The sequence below is a fragment of the Oncorhynchus kisutch genome, linkage group LG20, assembly GCF_002021735.2.
Source record: "Oncorhynchus kisutch isolate 150728-3 linkage group LG20, Okis_V2, whole genome shotgun sequence".
Lineage (NCBI taxonomy): Eukaryota > Metazoa > Chordata > Actinopteri > Salmoniformes > Salmonidae > Oncorhynchus > Oncorhynchus kisutch.
Genome location: NC_034193.2, coordinates 51,446,799 through 51,463,629, shown reverse-complemented (window position 1 = coordinate 51,463,629; position 16,831 = coordinate 51,446,799). Strand labels below are relative to the sequence as shown.

Sequence of the window (16,831 nt, the reverse complement as noted above, 5' to 3'; positions counted from 1 at the left end):
AGCAAATAAATATAGCATATTTTATACAACACAACCACTCACAGACTGCCTCCCTTGGATAAGAAGAGATGGAATAAGTGTGTTGAATTTACAGCTAGCCTTTCTGTCTTGATTTTCAATGTTCGGCCATCCACAACCCTTGCCTGGCTGCCCGAACTCCTTGCTCCGGCCAAACGCTACGCCCATAGACGTTAGTTTCTTCTCCACAATGAGTCTGGATCTGAGTACCTCCCCAACGATTTCTAGAACTCTAACATGTTGTGATTGGTCCCAGAAACGGATGGGGTTGGGCCAGAGCCCGAACACACTTAAGCAAAGCAGCAATTTGAAAATTCATCATTGGCTTTGATACTCTTGATTGGTTAGAAATAATCCAATAGCTGTTGACTTTGTTTTGTACAACACCCATCATTTTGACGTCCCCACAAACGGCTTCAATGTTGGCAGTCACAAACTGAAGTATATAGAGCAGTGGAAGAATTCAGTTTGAGTCGTCAGGCAACCACAATCCTTCAAGCAAGCATGAAGAAATGTAAGCATTATAACATATCTATAAATCTCTTATCCTTACCAGTGTGTAATGTGTGTTCCAGATATGATTGTAGAGCTGGCGGGCCATGCCCAGTTTATCACCACTACGTTCAGACCTGAGCTTCTGGAGTCAGCCGACAAGTTCTACGGAGTCAAGTTCAGAAACAAGGTGAAGTTACTTAAACGTTTATACGTTGGTCCACATCGGTATGAATGTGTGGGTACTGGTTACTCACTCCCTGGCTAGTTTTAGACTAGTTTAATAACCTCTGGCATTCAAAGATGTGAAAAATATGTTTCATAAGATGGTTGTCTCAGTGGAACTCAGACACAGGCATTGGTCACTCACTGTGTGTGTGTTTCCAGGTGAGTCACATTGACGTGATCTCGGCAGAGCAGGCGAAAGACTTTGTGGAGGACGACACTACCCATGGTTAAGAATAATCAACTCTTCCTCATCCACCTCCGTAGTGCACTGCCTAACTCTGAGCCTTCAGTCTCTCCACTCTGACAGAACTCAACCAGGACTCTATGGTCAGCCATTATTGGAATCTATTCCCATTCTAGCGTCAGAACTCCCAGGTCCATCATCTAGCGCTCAGTAGCTCCACCACTGTTCCCTCCTCTATGACATCGTTATGACGACGTCCATCGTCTTAGCGACCGAGGAGGGGAAATAAAAGTTAATTTTGTTTTTTTCTGGCCCGTTTTTATTTGATTTTTAACAATGTTTTCAGGTGGTCATGTTGATGTTTGAGATGAGGGTTGAATTTCAGTGCTGGCGCAGCCTTTGACCTCATTGTATATTGAAAATGGAGAACTTTTCGGATTTAAATGCATGTTCTTTTTTCATTTGAAACTGTTGGTCTGTGCTGATGTTGTGCCGAGGATTTTTCATCATAAATTGGTTGGTCACTTTGAATCTCAAACTGTGAGGTGAAAGACAGAAATAATAACCCGTTTGTCAGAATAATCTTTTTTAAGATATGACATATTATTAACTTGTTGTAATGTCGTTACCAGAAAAATGGTTTGAAACAATCTACATTTTTTTGTATTCTTTCTTTTTGTTAACGGTGTCTTGGCATTCCCTGTTGTAGGTCATTATCTTGTAACCAGTTAATTCTACACTGACTGCAGCATTTTAACTAGTTGTTCTCTCCATATTACTCTATTAGAAAACAATAAAAATCCTATAAGGACATTTCCTGAAGAGAAGTTGTGTGCATTTGTAGTGAAGTAAGTTGTAGTGTGACATGTGATCTGTGTAGCATTATACCACTGGGTGGCGCTAGGTCACAAACTGTTCACCTCCTGAACCATACATCTGTCTGGTAACTACATGGACCACGAATAAGATGAAGTTACACCACGAGGTGTAACGAGGGACCTATAATATACATAGTGAATGTCTAGAGGAGTGGCACAGAGATTGATTTGTGATCATGACACTTGATATCACCAAATGAGCCTACTGGTGTTTCATACTGTAGGATGTAATATCAGACATGGGGATCATATCAGTGAAGAGGCTAGTTACCAGAAACCCAGTTGAACATTCAATGGCCACCATTGAATGAATTTCATTCTGCCATGCGGGGCACCTAAATATGACAAAGAAAATATATTTCTACCAATGAGCCTGACAGTATTTCTGAAGTTGGTTGATAAAATGTCAATCTGAAACAGTATAGTGGTATGACTAGTCAGGAAGGTAATGAAACCCAGATTAACATCTGATCAATGGCCCTAATTGAACCATTGAATGGATTTCAATCTGCCAAGTGGGACACCCAGAAGTTAATTGTGATCCTCTCGTCTCCTCACACTTTTTATTTTCTGTCTGATGAAATCCCCATGACCTAGCCTGGCCCAACGTTTGTTTGTGCTGTCTTGCCAGTTAGTCTCTCTGGGACCAGGGTAACCCAGTGCCCTGTCCATGAATGTGAACGGGTGAGACCCCCCACCCCAGACCGTGTACCCAGAGTCAGCCAGACATCTGGGATAGATAGATAGTCATATGCTTAATGTCCCCTCTGACTGTGACTACAGTACACTGATTACTGACCACCAGACTCGTCTCACACCCTGCCAACAGAACACCTCATACCCCTGTGCCCTGCCAGGCCCAAGCCATTAGCCAGGGAGCAGGCAATACTCCATACTCTCTCACTGTCCTTAGTCAGCTGATCTGAACTCTGTATTTTATCCAAGTTTCAAGTAATTGCTGTCAGATGATCTGACATCTATCCAAGACTACCTAAGCAATGTTGCCCCTCTCTCGTCAGCTGAAATCAACTCACACCCCCTCCTCTTCCTACCATCCATTCCCTCTGCCTCCTCCCGTTCGACTAAAAGATATATCTATCATATTTAAATACAGTACTCTTTTCCTTCCCTCCACCCTCACCTCTACAGAACATATAAAATCATGTTTCCAACCTCCCCCACATCCTCTCTTCCTCCCCTGCAGGTTAGTGTTTTTTCTTCATGAATCTTGTTCTGGAGGCAGCTCTGCACGGTGGTCACTAGCTGGCACAGCCACAAAGTCATAACATCGGATTTTAAACCTAACCTTAACCACATTGTTAACACTAATGCCTAAACCTAACCTTAAATTAAGACTTTTTTTTTTTTTTTTTTATTTTTTTTTTTACAAAAGACCATTTTGACTTTGCAGCTGGCCTATCTAAGGGAAGACTTTTGACAATAAATGTCAACCTGCTTCTCCCCTCCATACCCTCCCACTCATCTAGCCCTCATATCCTGTGGAATCAGAGCTACAGGTTCCACCCCTATTCCCTTTATCGTGCACTAATTTTGACCAGGGTCCATAGGGCTCGGGTCAAAAGTAGTGCACTAAATAGGGAATAAAGTGCCATTTGGGATGCACCCACAGTAATCAACAGATGATCCCAAGCCCATAATCAGGCCAGAGACATAAAGCGAGAGACTAACTTCAATAAACCACAACATAAATCTGTCCGGGATGTACAGCCATTCACACCAACAAGTTAATTTGTTGTCCGACAGGTGCCGTTATACTGCTGGTACTGTACGAATCAGAGCTGGGTTCAAATACTATTTGGAATATTTCAAATGCCCGATGTGGGCTTGTCAGGCACAATTGAACCAATAGAATAGCTACAAAATAGCAAATCCCATCCATCTGGCACTCCAGGCTGGTTAAAGCAATCGCAAAAAGGATTTGAAATGTTCCTAATACTGTTTGAATCCAGGTCTGACTGGTGGTGAGGGACCAGTTATTAACACTGGATGCCCTGTCCTTGCACTGCGGGGGTCTGGTCTGACAGGATCTGTACAGTGTCACACATCCAATAAACATGTCATGGGGGAGAGGAGATGTCAGGGAGATGAGACAACAGTTGTTAGGCAGGCTACTAGATGAGTCATGTTCACAAGGGCACCTCATGTGCAACTCCAGGGTCATGTTCATTAGGGCAGGCAACAGAAAATGCTTTTTACGTTTTGTAATTGCAACAGAAAATGAAAATGAGCAGATGGCGATCCCTCCCTGTTAAGTCAGTTTAGTTCCGTTTGGTGCCTAATGAACCCAGGGCTATAGTTGTCTGTGTGGGGCTGGGGCTGGAGGACTGGGGTTGGGGCTGCCCTCCCTCCCCCCGTTACCCTCGCAGGAGGCCAGTTTAGTTCCGTTTGGTGCCTAATGAACCCAGGGCTATGGTTGTCTGTGTGGGGCTGGAAGACTGGGGGACCCCCCCCCCCCCCCCCCGTTACCCTCACAGGAGGCCAGTTTAGCGGTTCAGACACCATGGCGCCGGGGTCCCAATGGAGATGAGATGGATTTACCCTCTAATTCAATTACTGTAATATTATATCAGTAGCACTTTATTTGATGGGACTAGTATTAAACTAGTGTTTGTTTGGTAACTAACTACCCAGAACTAAATGGTGTTGGTTTCAATGTAGCCCTTAGAGAGTGAGACATAAAATAAAGATACAATAAATCAAACTACAGTTTAATAATGGATCTTTAATAAATGTGTTGAGTGAATGTTGTTGGATTAAATTCAGTTTAATAATGGTTATTTAATAAATGTGTTGAGTGAATGTTGTTGGATTAAATTCAGTTTAATAATGGTTATTTAATAAATGTGTTGAGTGAATGTTGTTGGATTAAATTCAGTTTAATAATGGTTATTTAATAAATGTGTTGAGTGAATGTTGTTGGATTAACTTCAGTTTAATAATGGTTATTTAATAAATGTGTTGAGTGAATGTTGTTGGATTAAATTCTGTTTAATAATGGTTATTTAATAAATGTGTTGAGTGAATGTTGTTGGATTAAATTCAGTTTAATAATGGATCTTTAATAAATGTGTTGATTGAATGTTGTTGGATTCAGTTTGGCCGTAGTTGGAAATGTGTTAATATAATTTTAAATCATAGCCAATGACCTACAGTATGTATATGGGAATACACAACATCCACAGTTTGTAGTTGTTAACAGCTGTTACCCTATAGCCTGTACACCCTAACCCTCAACCACAACCCAACCCTAGCCTGTATACCCTAACCCTCAACCACAACCCAACCCTAGCCTGTACACCCTAACCCTCAACCACAACCCAACCCTAGCCTGTACACCCTAACCATCAACCACAACCCAACCCTAGCCTGTACACCCTCAACCACAACCCAACCCTAGCCTGTACACCCTAACCCTCAACCACAACCCAACCCTAGCCTGTACACCCTAACCCTCAACCACAACCACAACCCTAGCCTGTACACCCTCAACCACAACCCAACCCTAGCCTGTACACCCTAACCCCCAACCACAACCCAACCCTAGCCTGTACACCCTAACCCTCAACCACAACCCAACCCTAGCCTGTACACCCTAACCCTCAACCACAACCCAACCCTAGCCTGTACACCCTAACCCCCAACCACAACCCAACCCTAGCCTGTACACCCTAACCCACAACCACAACCCAACCCTAGCCTGTACACCCTAACCCACAACCACAACCCAACCCTAGCCTGTACACCCTAACCCTCAACCACAACCCAACCCTAGCCTGTACACCCTAACCCACAACCCAACCCTAGCCTGTACACCCTAACCCTCAACCACAACCCAACCCTAGCCTGTACACCCTAAACCTCAACCACAACCCAACCCTAGCCTGTACACCCTAACCCACAACCCAACCCTAGCCTGTACACCTTAACCCTCAACCACAACCCCAGCCTGTACACCCTAACCCTCAACCACAACCCAACCCTAGCCTGTACACCCTAACCCTCAACCACAACCCAACCCTAGCCTGTACACCCTAACCCCCAACCACAACCCAACCCTAGCCTGTACACCCTAACCCTCAACCACAACCCAACGGTAGCCTGTACACCCTAACCCTCAACCACAACCCAACCCTAGCCTGTACACCCTAACCCTCAACCACAACCCAACCCTAGCCTGTACACCCTAACCCTCAACCACAACCCAACCCTAGCCTGTACACCCTAACCCACAACCACAACCCAACCCTAGCCTGTACACCCTAACCCCCAACCACAACCCAACCCTAGCCTGTACACCCTAACCCTCAACCACAACCCTAGCCTGTACACCCTAACCCTCAACCACAACCCAACCCTAGCCTGTACACCCTAACCCTCAACCACAACCCAACCCTAGCCTGTACACCCTAACCCTCAACCCCAACCCTAGCCTGTACACCCTAACCCTCAACCACAACCCAACCCTAGCCTGTACACCCTAACCCTCAACCACAACCCAACCCTAGCCTGTACACCCTAACCCTAACCCTCAACCCCAACCCTAGCCTGTACACCCTCAACCACAACCCAACCCTAGCCTGTACACCCTAACCCTCAACCACAACCCAACCCTAGCTTCATGTCCACATCCCGGTTCGACCCAAACCTTAGCCTCAACCTTCTCTTTACTCAGCATCGAAAGTCATTAGAATGTACATGCCATTTGTTTTGCTTCTTCAATCTTTTGGTTAGCGACACTAGGCTTGTTTCATCCTGTGCTTTTACAATCCTAACACCTAGTGTTAACTAAGTGTTGGTGTGTGAGTGCTGTTCAATTCCATAAAAGGTTCCAAAGTGTTTACAAATACTTTTTTCACAACCATTTAAAACAGTCGTCTTTGTACCTCTTCCTCAAACCTAAACCCCCACTAATATAACACAGGAGACACAGCGTATCTGAACCCAGTGCCATGCTCTGTCACTATGTCATTTTAGTTCTCCATAGAAAAACTGCATCTGCCCTACCCGTGTGAACAATGGAATTTACGAGCTGTTGTCATCGACGACGGCCGGTGCCTTCATTCCTTTTTTAAGCCTATTTTATGAGGTCAGGCGTTCTACGCATAGATATGGAGGTAGCAACAGGGACCAACGTCCTCTGTGGATTGGGGGGCCGGCTCCAGGCAGAAACGACTTAGAGCCCCAGGCCCCAGTAGGGTTAGAGTGAGCATGAGAGGGAGAGAGAATGAAAGAGCAAGATAATGAGAGAACAGACATGGCGAAATAGATACCTTCTTCTCACGCCATGGCCTTAGCCACAGCTGACCTGTGTGTGTGTGTGTGTGTGTGTGTGTGTGTGTGTGTGTGTGTGTGTGTGTATGCATACGTTAAATAACCGCCGTCGAGTCCAAACACAGAGGGTTTAGCATAATCCTCGACTCCCCCGCACATCGACTCTGTACGGGTACCCCCTGTATATAGCCTCCACATTGACTCTGTACCGGTACCCCCTGTATATAGCCTCCACATTGACTCTGTACCGGTACCCCCCTGTATATAGCCTCCACATTGACTCTGTACTGGTACCCCCTGTATATAGCCTCCACATTGACTCTGTACCGGTACCCCCCTGTATATAGCCTCCACATTGACTCTGTACCGGTACCCCCCTGTATATAGCCTCCACATTGACTCTGTACCGGTACCCCCCTGTATATAGCCTCCACATTGACTCTGTACCGGTACCCCCTGTATATAGCCTCCACATTGACTCTGTACCGGTACCCCCTGTATATAGCCTCCACATTGACTCTGTACCGGTACCCCCTGTATATAACCTCCACATTGACTCTGTACTGGTACCCCCTCTATATAGCCTCCACATTGACTCTGTACCGGTACCCCCTGTATATAACCTCCACATTGACTCTGTACCGGTACCCCCCTGTATATAGCCTCCACATTGACTCTGTACCGGTAACCCCCTGTATATAGCCTCCACATTGACTCTGTACCGGTACCCCCTGTATATAACCTCCACATTGACTCTGTACCGGTACCCCCTGTATATAGCCTCCACATTGACTCTGTACCGGTACCCCCTGTATATAGCCTCCACATTGACTCTGTACCGGTAACCCCCTGTATATAGCCTCCACATTGACTCTGTACCGGTACCCCCTGTATATAGCCTCCACATTGACTCTGTACCGGTAACCCCCTGTATATAGCCTCCACATTGACTCTGTTACCGGTACCCCCTGTATATAACCTCCACATTGACTCTGTACCGGTAACCCCCTGTATATAGCCTCCACATTGACTCTGTACCGGTACCCCCTGTATATAACCTCCACATTGACTCTGTACCGGTACCCCCTGTATATAACCTCCACATTGACTCTGTACCGGTACCCCCCTGTATATAGCCTCCACATTGACTCTGTACCGGTACCCCCCTGTATATAGCCTCCACATCGACTCTGTACCGGTACCCCCTGTATATAACCTCCACATTGACTCTGTACCGGTACCCCCTGTATATAACCTCCACATTGACTCTGTACCGGTACCCCCCTGTATATAGCCTCCCACATTGACTCTGTACCGGTACCCCCTGTATATAACCTCCACATTGACTCTGTACCGGTACCCCCTGTATATAACCTCCACATTGACTCTGTACCGGTACCCCCTGTATATAACCTCCACATTGACTCTGTACCGGTACCCCCTGTATATAACCTCCACATTGACTCTGTACCAGTACCACCTGTATATAGCCTCCACATTGACTCTGTACCGGTACCCCCTGTATATAACCTCCACATTGACTCTGTACCGGTACCCCCTGTATATAGCCTCCACATTGACTCTGTACCAGTAACCCCTGTATATAACCTCCACATTGACTCTGTACCGGTAACCCCTGTATATAACCTCCACATTGACTTTGTACCGGTACCCCCTGTATATAACCTCCACATTGACTCTGTACCGGTAACCCCTGTATATAACCTCCACATTGACTCTGTACCGGTAACCCCTGTATATAGCCTCCACATCGACTCTGTACCGGTACCCCCTGTATATAGCCTCCACATTGACTCTGTACCGGTACCCCCTGTATATAACCTCACATTGACTCTGTACCGGTACCCCCTGTATATAACCTCCACATTGACTCTGTACCGGTAACCCCTGTATATAACCTCCACATTGACTCTGTACCGGTAACCCCTGTATATAACCTCACATTGACTCTGTACCAGTACCCCCTGTATATAACCTCACATTGACTCTGTACCGGTACCCCCTGTATATAGCCTCCACATTGACTCTGTACCGGTACCCCCTGTATATAGCCTCCACATTGACTCTGTACCGGTACCCCCTGTATATAGCCTCCACATTGACTCTGTACCGGTACCCCCTGTATATAACCTCACATTGACTCTGTACCGGTACCCCCTGTATATAGCCTCCACATTGACTCTGTACCGGTACCCCCTGTATATAACCTCCACATTGACTCTGTACCGGTACCCCCTGTATATATCCTCCACATTGACTCTGTACCGGTACCCCCTGTATATAGCCTCCACATTGACTCTGTACCGGTACCCCCTGTATATAACCTCCACATTGACTCTGTACCGGTACCCCCTGTATATAACCTCCACATTGACTCTGTACCAGTACCCCCTGTATATAACCTCCACATTGACTCTGTACCGGTACCCCCTGTATATAACCTCACATTGACTCTGTACCGGTACCCCCTGTATATAGCCTCCACATTGACTCTGTACCAGTACCCCCTGTATATAGCCTCCACATTGACTCTGTACCGGTACCCCCTGTATATATCCTCCACATTGACTCTGTACCGGTACCCCCTGTATATAACCTCCACATTGACTCTGTACCGGTACCCCCTGTATATAGCCTCCACATTGACTCTGTACCGGTAACCCCTGTATATAGCCTCCACATTGACTCTGTACCGGTACCCCCTGTATATATCCTCCACATTGACTCTGTACCGGTACCCCCTGTATATAACCTCCACATTGACTCTGTACCGGTACCCCCTGTATATAACCTCCACATTGACTCTGTACCGGTACCCCCCTGTATATATCCTCCACATTGACTCTGTACCGGTACCCCCTGTATATAACCTCCACATTGACTCTGTACCGGTACCCCCTGTATATAACCTCCACATTGACTCTGTACCGGTAACCCCTGTATATAACCTCCACATTGACTCTGTACCGGTAACCCCTGTATATAACCTCCACATTGACTCTGTACCAGTACCCCCTGTATATAACCTCCACATTGACTCTGTACCAGTACCCCCTGTATATAACCTCCACATTGACTCTGTACCGGTAACCCCTGTATATAACCTCCACATTGACTCTGTACCAGTACCCCCTGTATATAACCTCCACATTGACTCTGTACCGGTACCCCCTGTATATAACCTCCACATTGACTCTGTACCGGTACCCCCTGTATATAACCTCCACATTGACTCTGTACCAGTACCCCCTGTATATAACCTCCACATTGACTCTGTACCAGTACCCCCTGTATATAACCTCCACATTGACTCTGTACCGGTACCCCCTGTATATAACCTCCACATTGACTCTGTACCGGTACCCCCTGTATATAGCCTCCACATTGACTCTGTACCAGTACCCCCTGTATATAACCTCCACATTGACTCTGTACCAGTACCCCCTGTATATAACCTCCACATTGACTCTGTACCGGTACCCCCTGTATATAACCTCCACATTGACTCTGTACCGGTACCCCCTGTATATAACCTCCACATTGACTCTGTACCAGTACCCCCTGTATATAACCTCCACATTGACTCTGTACCGGTACCCCCTGTATATAACCTCCACATTGACTCTGTACCGGTACCCCCTGTATATAGCCTCCACATTGACTCTGTACCGGTACCCCCTGTATATAACCTCCACATTGACTCTGTACCGGTACCCCCTGTATATAACCTCCACATTGACTCTGTACCGGTACCCCCTGTATATAACCTCCACATTGACTCTGTACCGGTACCCCCTGTATATAACCTCCACATTGACTCTGTACCGGTACCCCCTGTATATAACCTCCACATTGACTCTGTACCGGTACCCCCTGTATATAACCTCCACATTGACTCTGTACCGGTACCCCCTGTATATAGCCTCCACATTGACTCTGTACCGGTACCCCCCTGTATATAACCTCCACATTGACTCTGTACCGGTACCCCCTGTATATAACCTCCACATTGACTCTGTACCGGTACCCCCTGTATATAGCCTCCACATTGACTCTGTACCGGTACCCCCTGTATATAACCTCCACATTGACTCTGTACCGGTACCCCCTGTATATAACCTCCACATTGACTCTGTACCGGTACCCCCTGTATATAACCTCCACATTGACTCTGTACCGGTACCCCCTGTATATAACCTCCACATTGACTCTGTACCGGTACCCCCTGTATATAACCTCCACATTGACTCTGTACCGGTAACCCCTGTATATAGCCTCGCTTGTTATTTTACTGCTGCTGTTTAATTACTTGTTACTTTTATTTTCTACTTATCTATTTTTACTTAACACTTTTTTTTGTACTTCTTAAAGCGTTGTTGGTTAGGGGCTCGTAAGTAAGCATTTCACTGTAAGGTCTATTCGGCGTGTGATGAATAACATTTGATTTGATTTGGTAATGAGTCATAAAGGTATCATATTCAAATGGTTTTCATTAAAAAGCTAAACCTAGATAATGACTTCTCACATCTGGTTAAATCCCCTGCAAAATAAACATCCCCAACGCCTTCATGGGAATGCCCTGCTGCAGTGTTCTGGGGAATGGAATTCTCCGCTGTACCCTCCGTAAACGTTTCTGTTCTGGAAAACTGATCGTATGGAGAGGGAAGGGAGCTGCTCTTAACCAGGCAGGCCCGGGTGGATTGTTATGGTTGTCTGTGTTTTGGTGAATTCTTGTGACGAAGTGATGAGACTAAACCATAGTCCGACAGGGACACACAGAGCTTTTTGTTTCACTTTCATTTATTGTTTGTCAAAAAAAAATCTAATCCACTGGATTAAAATCTACTGTTAAAACCAAAAACACACGTGTTGAAAAAAAAGACTGGAAAATGTGTTTATTTAATAAAGATGGGCAACTCTCAGTTTATTAAAAATGATTGGCATCTGTCAGTGCTACGGCATATATCAATGCCATTTCTTATCGCTTTGGTGCAATTTTGTGGTACATTTTCACAACTCTTAGTACAAAACTCAAAACACAATCAATAAGCCAGTTGTTTAATAACTCTAAACACATTTTCAATCGACTAAGTACAACACCACACAAAATCATAGTCACTTTTTCCCCAAACCTAATCAGTGTTTCATCTAAAATACACGTTTCACATTGCAATATATGTTCATAAAGCAATTGCCTTTGCAACGCGCACGTTACTTTTAATATGATTCTCTTCTCTTTTGTTGGAAGACATTTTACTATTACTTAATCGAATTGCTCTTAAATGATGATCACTTAAATGTTTGGTAAACCTGCACATTTCACATGTCAATTGTCACTTAAATGTTTGGTAAACCTGTACATTTTACATGTCAATTGGTTTGTCTACTACAGATTCTGAGAACTACATAATGATTATGTATGTCTGTAAAGTAGAAACATAAAGCTTATGATATACAGGGCATTCGGAAAGTATTCAGACCTCTTGACCTTTTCCACATTTTGTTACGTTACAGCCTTATTCTAAAATGGATTAAATAAATCCACATCAATCTACACACAATACACCATAATGACAAAACGAGAACAGGTTTTTATAAATGTTAGCAAATTTATAACAAGTAAAAAACAGAAATAAGTTATTTGCACAAGTATTCAGACCCTTTGCTATGAGACTCGAAATTGAGCTCAGGTGCATCCTGTTTCCATTGACCATCCTTGAGATGTTTCTACAACTTCATTGGAGTCCACCTGTGGTAAATTAAATTGATTGGACATGGCAAACTGATCCATAGAGGGAGAAGGGCCTTGGTCAGGGAGGTGACCAAGAACCCGATGCTCACTCTCACATAGCTCTAGAGTTCCTCTGTGGAGATGGGAGAATCTTCCAGAAGGACAACCATCTCTGCAGCACTCCACCAATCAGGCCTTTATTGTAGTTGCCAGACTGAAGGCTTTGGGACAAGTCTCTGAATGTTCTTGAGTGGCCCAGCCAGAGCCCGGAGTAGAACCCGATTGAACTTCTCTGGACAGATCTGAAAATAGCTGTGCAGCAATGCTCCCCATCCATCCTGACAGAGATTGAGAGGATCTGCAGAGAAGAATGGGAGAAATACAGGTGTGTCAAGCTTATAGCATCATACCCAAGAAGACTCGATGCTGTAATCGCTGCCAATGGTGCTTCAACAAAGTACTGAATAAAGGGTCTCAATACTTATGTAAGTGTGATATTTCAGTGTTTTATTTTTTTATAAATTAGCAAACATTTCAAAAAATATTTTTTGGCTTTGTCATTATGGACTATTGTGTGTAGATTGATGAGGGGAAAAAACAATTGAATACATTTTAGAATAAGGCTGTAACATAACAAAATGTGGAAAACGTCTGAATACATTTTGAAGGCAATTGTAACTCAAACGTACCCCTATGATGATAACTATTATGGTTTTACTTCACAGTCCGTTTTTTACAAATCTGATATTGACAAGGTCAGAGATGTACTTTATGCAACAAATAAAATACAACTTTATTGGTCGGTGCAGTAATACAATATCAATTCAATATACAAATAACCCAGAAAGTCCAAAACAAGAAAGAAATGCATCCCTTATACAGTAAACATGTATCCAAAAGGAAGTTTCTGGGGTCTTTTTGATTGGTGGGGGTGCTGCTTTACTAAAATTGCATTGGCCAATACAGTACTGTAATACTGTAATATATGCCATTTACGTAGCAGACACTTTGATATAAAGTGACAACAGTCCACACATTTTGGTATGTGACCCTAGTGGGAATTGAACCCACAACTCTAGTGCCATGCTCTTATGAACTGAGCCACGTACAGGACCACTACAAAACATAAGTACAGTAAAAATACAATACACGATTACAATACAGGTGGACGATGTACAGTGAGGGAAAAAAGTATTTGATCCCCTGCTGATTTTGTATGTTTGCCCACTGACAAAGAAATGATCAGTCTATTACTTTAATGGTAGGTTTATTTGAACAGTGAGAGACAGAATAACAACAAAAAAATCCAGAAAACGCATGTCAAAAATGTTATAAATTGATTTAAGAAAGGAAATAAGTATTTGACCCCCTCTCAATCAGAAAGATTTCTGCCTCCCAGGTGTCTTTTATACAGGTAACGAGCTGAGATTAGGAGCACACTCTTAAAGGGAGTGCTCCTAATCTCAGTTTGTTACCTGTATAAAAGACACCTGTCCACAGAAGCAATCAATCAATCAGATTCCAAACTCTCCACCATGGCCAAGACCAAAGAGCTCTCCACCATGGCCAAGACCAAAGAGCTCTCCACCATGGCCAAGACCAAAGAGCTCTCCACCATGGCCAAGACCAAAGAGCTCTCCACCATGGCCAAGACCAAAGAGCTCTCCACCATGGCCAAGACCAAAGAGCTCTCCACCATGGCCAAGACCAAAGAGCTCTCCACCATGGCCAAGACCAAAGAGCTCATTGTAGAATAATAGTGAAGATATCAAAACAATGAAATAACACATGGAATACTGTAGTAAAAAAGTGTTAAACAAATCAACATATATTTAGATTCTTCAATATAGCCACTCTTTGCCTTGATGACAGCTTTGCACACATTTGGCATTCTCTCAACCAGCTTCACCTGGAATTGAACTCTCAACCACTGAACATTTCGAAATTAAACTTTCGAACACTGAACGTCCTAAAATAGAATTCTCAAACACTGAATATTCTTTTTGAAAGTTTCATTACTCTATTCATCAAGGAACAAGTCAACAGTAAACATGTCGTCCCCCACGAATGATGAGGGACCTATGTAACGAATGTCACGAGTCTCGGTTGAACTGGGTGAGGGCCATGACTTTTCAAAGTTTTCATGTTCAATCTCTTTTATAGCGCCACTATCTCGACAATCAGTGTAATTTCGTAAATGCCAGATTTCAACGGCAAGATGCACCATTCACTCAAGTTTCGTAAAAATTGGACCAATGGTGTCTGAGATACCGCGTGGGACGTACGAACGTACAGAGACAGATCCACAGTCCCCTCCCCGATTTCATCGCAGGGGACAAAAAGCACCATTCTTCCTTCTGTCACAGGCTCAGTACAGTGGTAGTATCTCTCTCGCGGGCCAAAAATACACACACGCGTGTGTGTGTGCTCACATGGTTGAGTATGTACATGCCTGCATGCTCCCCCAGAGTCACCGGGGGTTGTCAACAAGAAATCTATCAGCTTTGCCATCACTCATCAAAACAGATGATGTGTAGATGTAGAGTTGATGTCTCCTGTCCAGGACACTGGGCCCTGAGCGGCCTGTTCCCTCTGCATTATCATGATTTATTTATCTAGTCAGAAGACATTTATCTCCCTGTCCGTGGTTCTAGCACATTGGGGAGGCTGACCTGTCTTCACACAGTCAAAAGCATTATGGTTTGATTAAGAGACCTACATGTTTTCAGGGATACAGAACGGGACGGGTTATGAACGGGACGCCGCTGAGTACACACTGGTTGAATCAACATTGTCTCCACGTCTTTTCAATGAAATGACGTGGATCCAACATTGAATAGACGCTCAATTGACGTCTGTGCCCAGTGGGAGATTGTGAAGTCCATTATGTTCCATCAGTAGGGTTAGGTTACAACTGAATGATAGAAACAAGCTTTTCAGGGAGAAAAACATCCATTGATGAAACAGTGGCCACCACTAGTTTGAGACAGGGGATACATTAGACGGGTCATGCAGAGTCATACATGTGAAATTGTGGTAGGCCACTATTACATAAGGTGGGTTTTTATTCTTTCTGAATGATGTGGTTATATCATCAAGCCAGCCATTCAGGACTATCAAAGAAAACTGTTGTGCTTTTATACTATATCTGGCAACGAGAAGAGAGAGGAAATCCCTGCTTAGACAATCCTCTACTCTTGTCCTGTGGAAACAAGCCTAGGGTTGGTTGCCAGACATAATATTATGCCCCCGAATAACCGTTTCTTGAATCAACTCCTCTGTTTAACGTGCATTATTTCACAGTTTGCTCTCACCACCACCCTGTCCCTTCAGGCAGTGATACCACAGTCTGCCCCCACCACCACCCTGTCCCTTCAGGCAGTGATACCACAGTTTGCACTCACCACCATCCTGTCCCTTCAGGCAGTGATACCACAGTCTGCCCCCACCACCACCCTGTCCCTTCAGGCAGTGATACCACAGTCTGCCCCCACCACCACCCGGTCCCTTCAGGCAGTGATACCACAGTCTGCACTCACCACCACCCTGTCCCTTCAGGCAGTGATACCACAGTCTGCCCCCACCACCACCCTGTCCCTTCAGGCAGTGATACCACAGTCTGCTCTCACCACCACCCGGTCCCTTCAGGCAGTGATACCACAGTCTGCCCCCACCACCACCCTGTCCCTTCAGGCAGTGATACCACAGTCTGCCCCCACCACCACCCTGTCCCTTCAGGCAGTGATACCACAGTCTGCCCCCACCACCACCCTGTCCCTTCAGGCAGTGATACCACAGTCTGATCCCACCACCACCCTGTCCCTTCAGGCAGTGATACCACAGTCTGATTCCACCACCACCCTGTCCCTTCAGGCAGTGATACCACAGTCTGCCCCCACCACCACCCTGTCCCTTCAGGCAGTGATACCACAGTCTGATCCCACCACCACCCTGTCCCTTCAGGCAGTGATACCACAGTCTGATCCC

General features: G+C 45.0%; 1 protein-coding gene and 1 long non-coding RNA gene across 2 annotated transcripts in view; one reads left to right on the top strand and one right to left on the bottom strand.

Moving 5' to 3' along the window:
* LOC109865841 (kelch-like ECH-associated protein 1B) overlaps positions 1-16,831 on the bottom strand; it is a 520,109-nt gene that overhangs the window by 191,024 nt on the left and 312,254 nt on the right. The window lies entirely within an intron of this gene.
* Positions 558-1,744, top strand: LOC109877522 (uncharacterized). The gene is made up of 2 exons (XR_004204460.1): positions 558-700; positions 898-1,744. It is a non-coding gene; the product is annotated as an uncharacterized LOC109877522 (long non-coding RNA).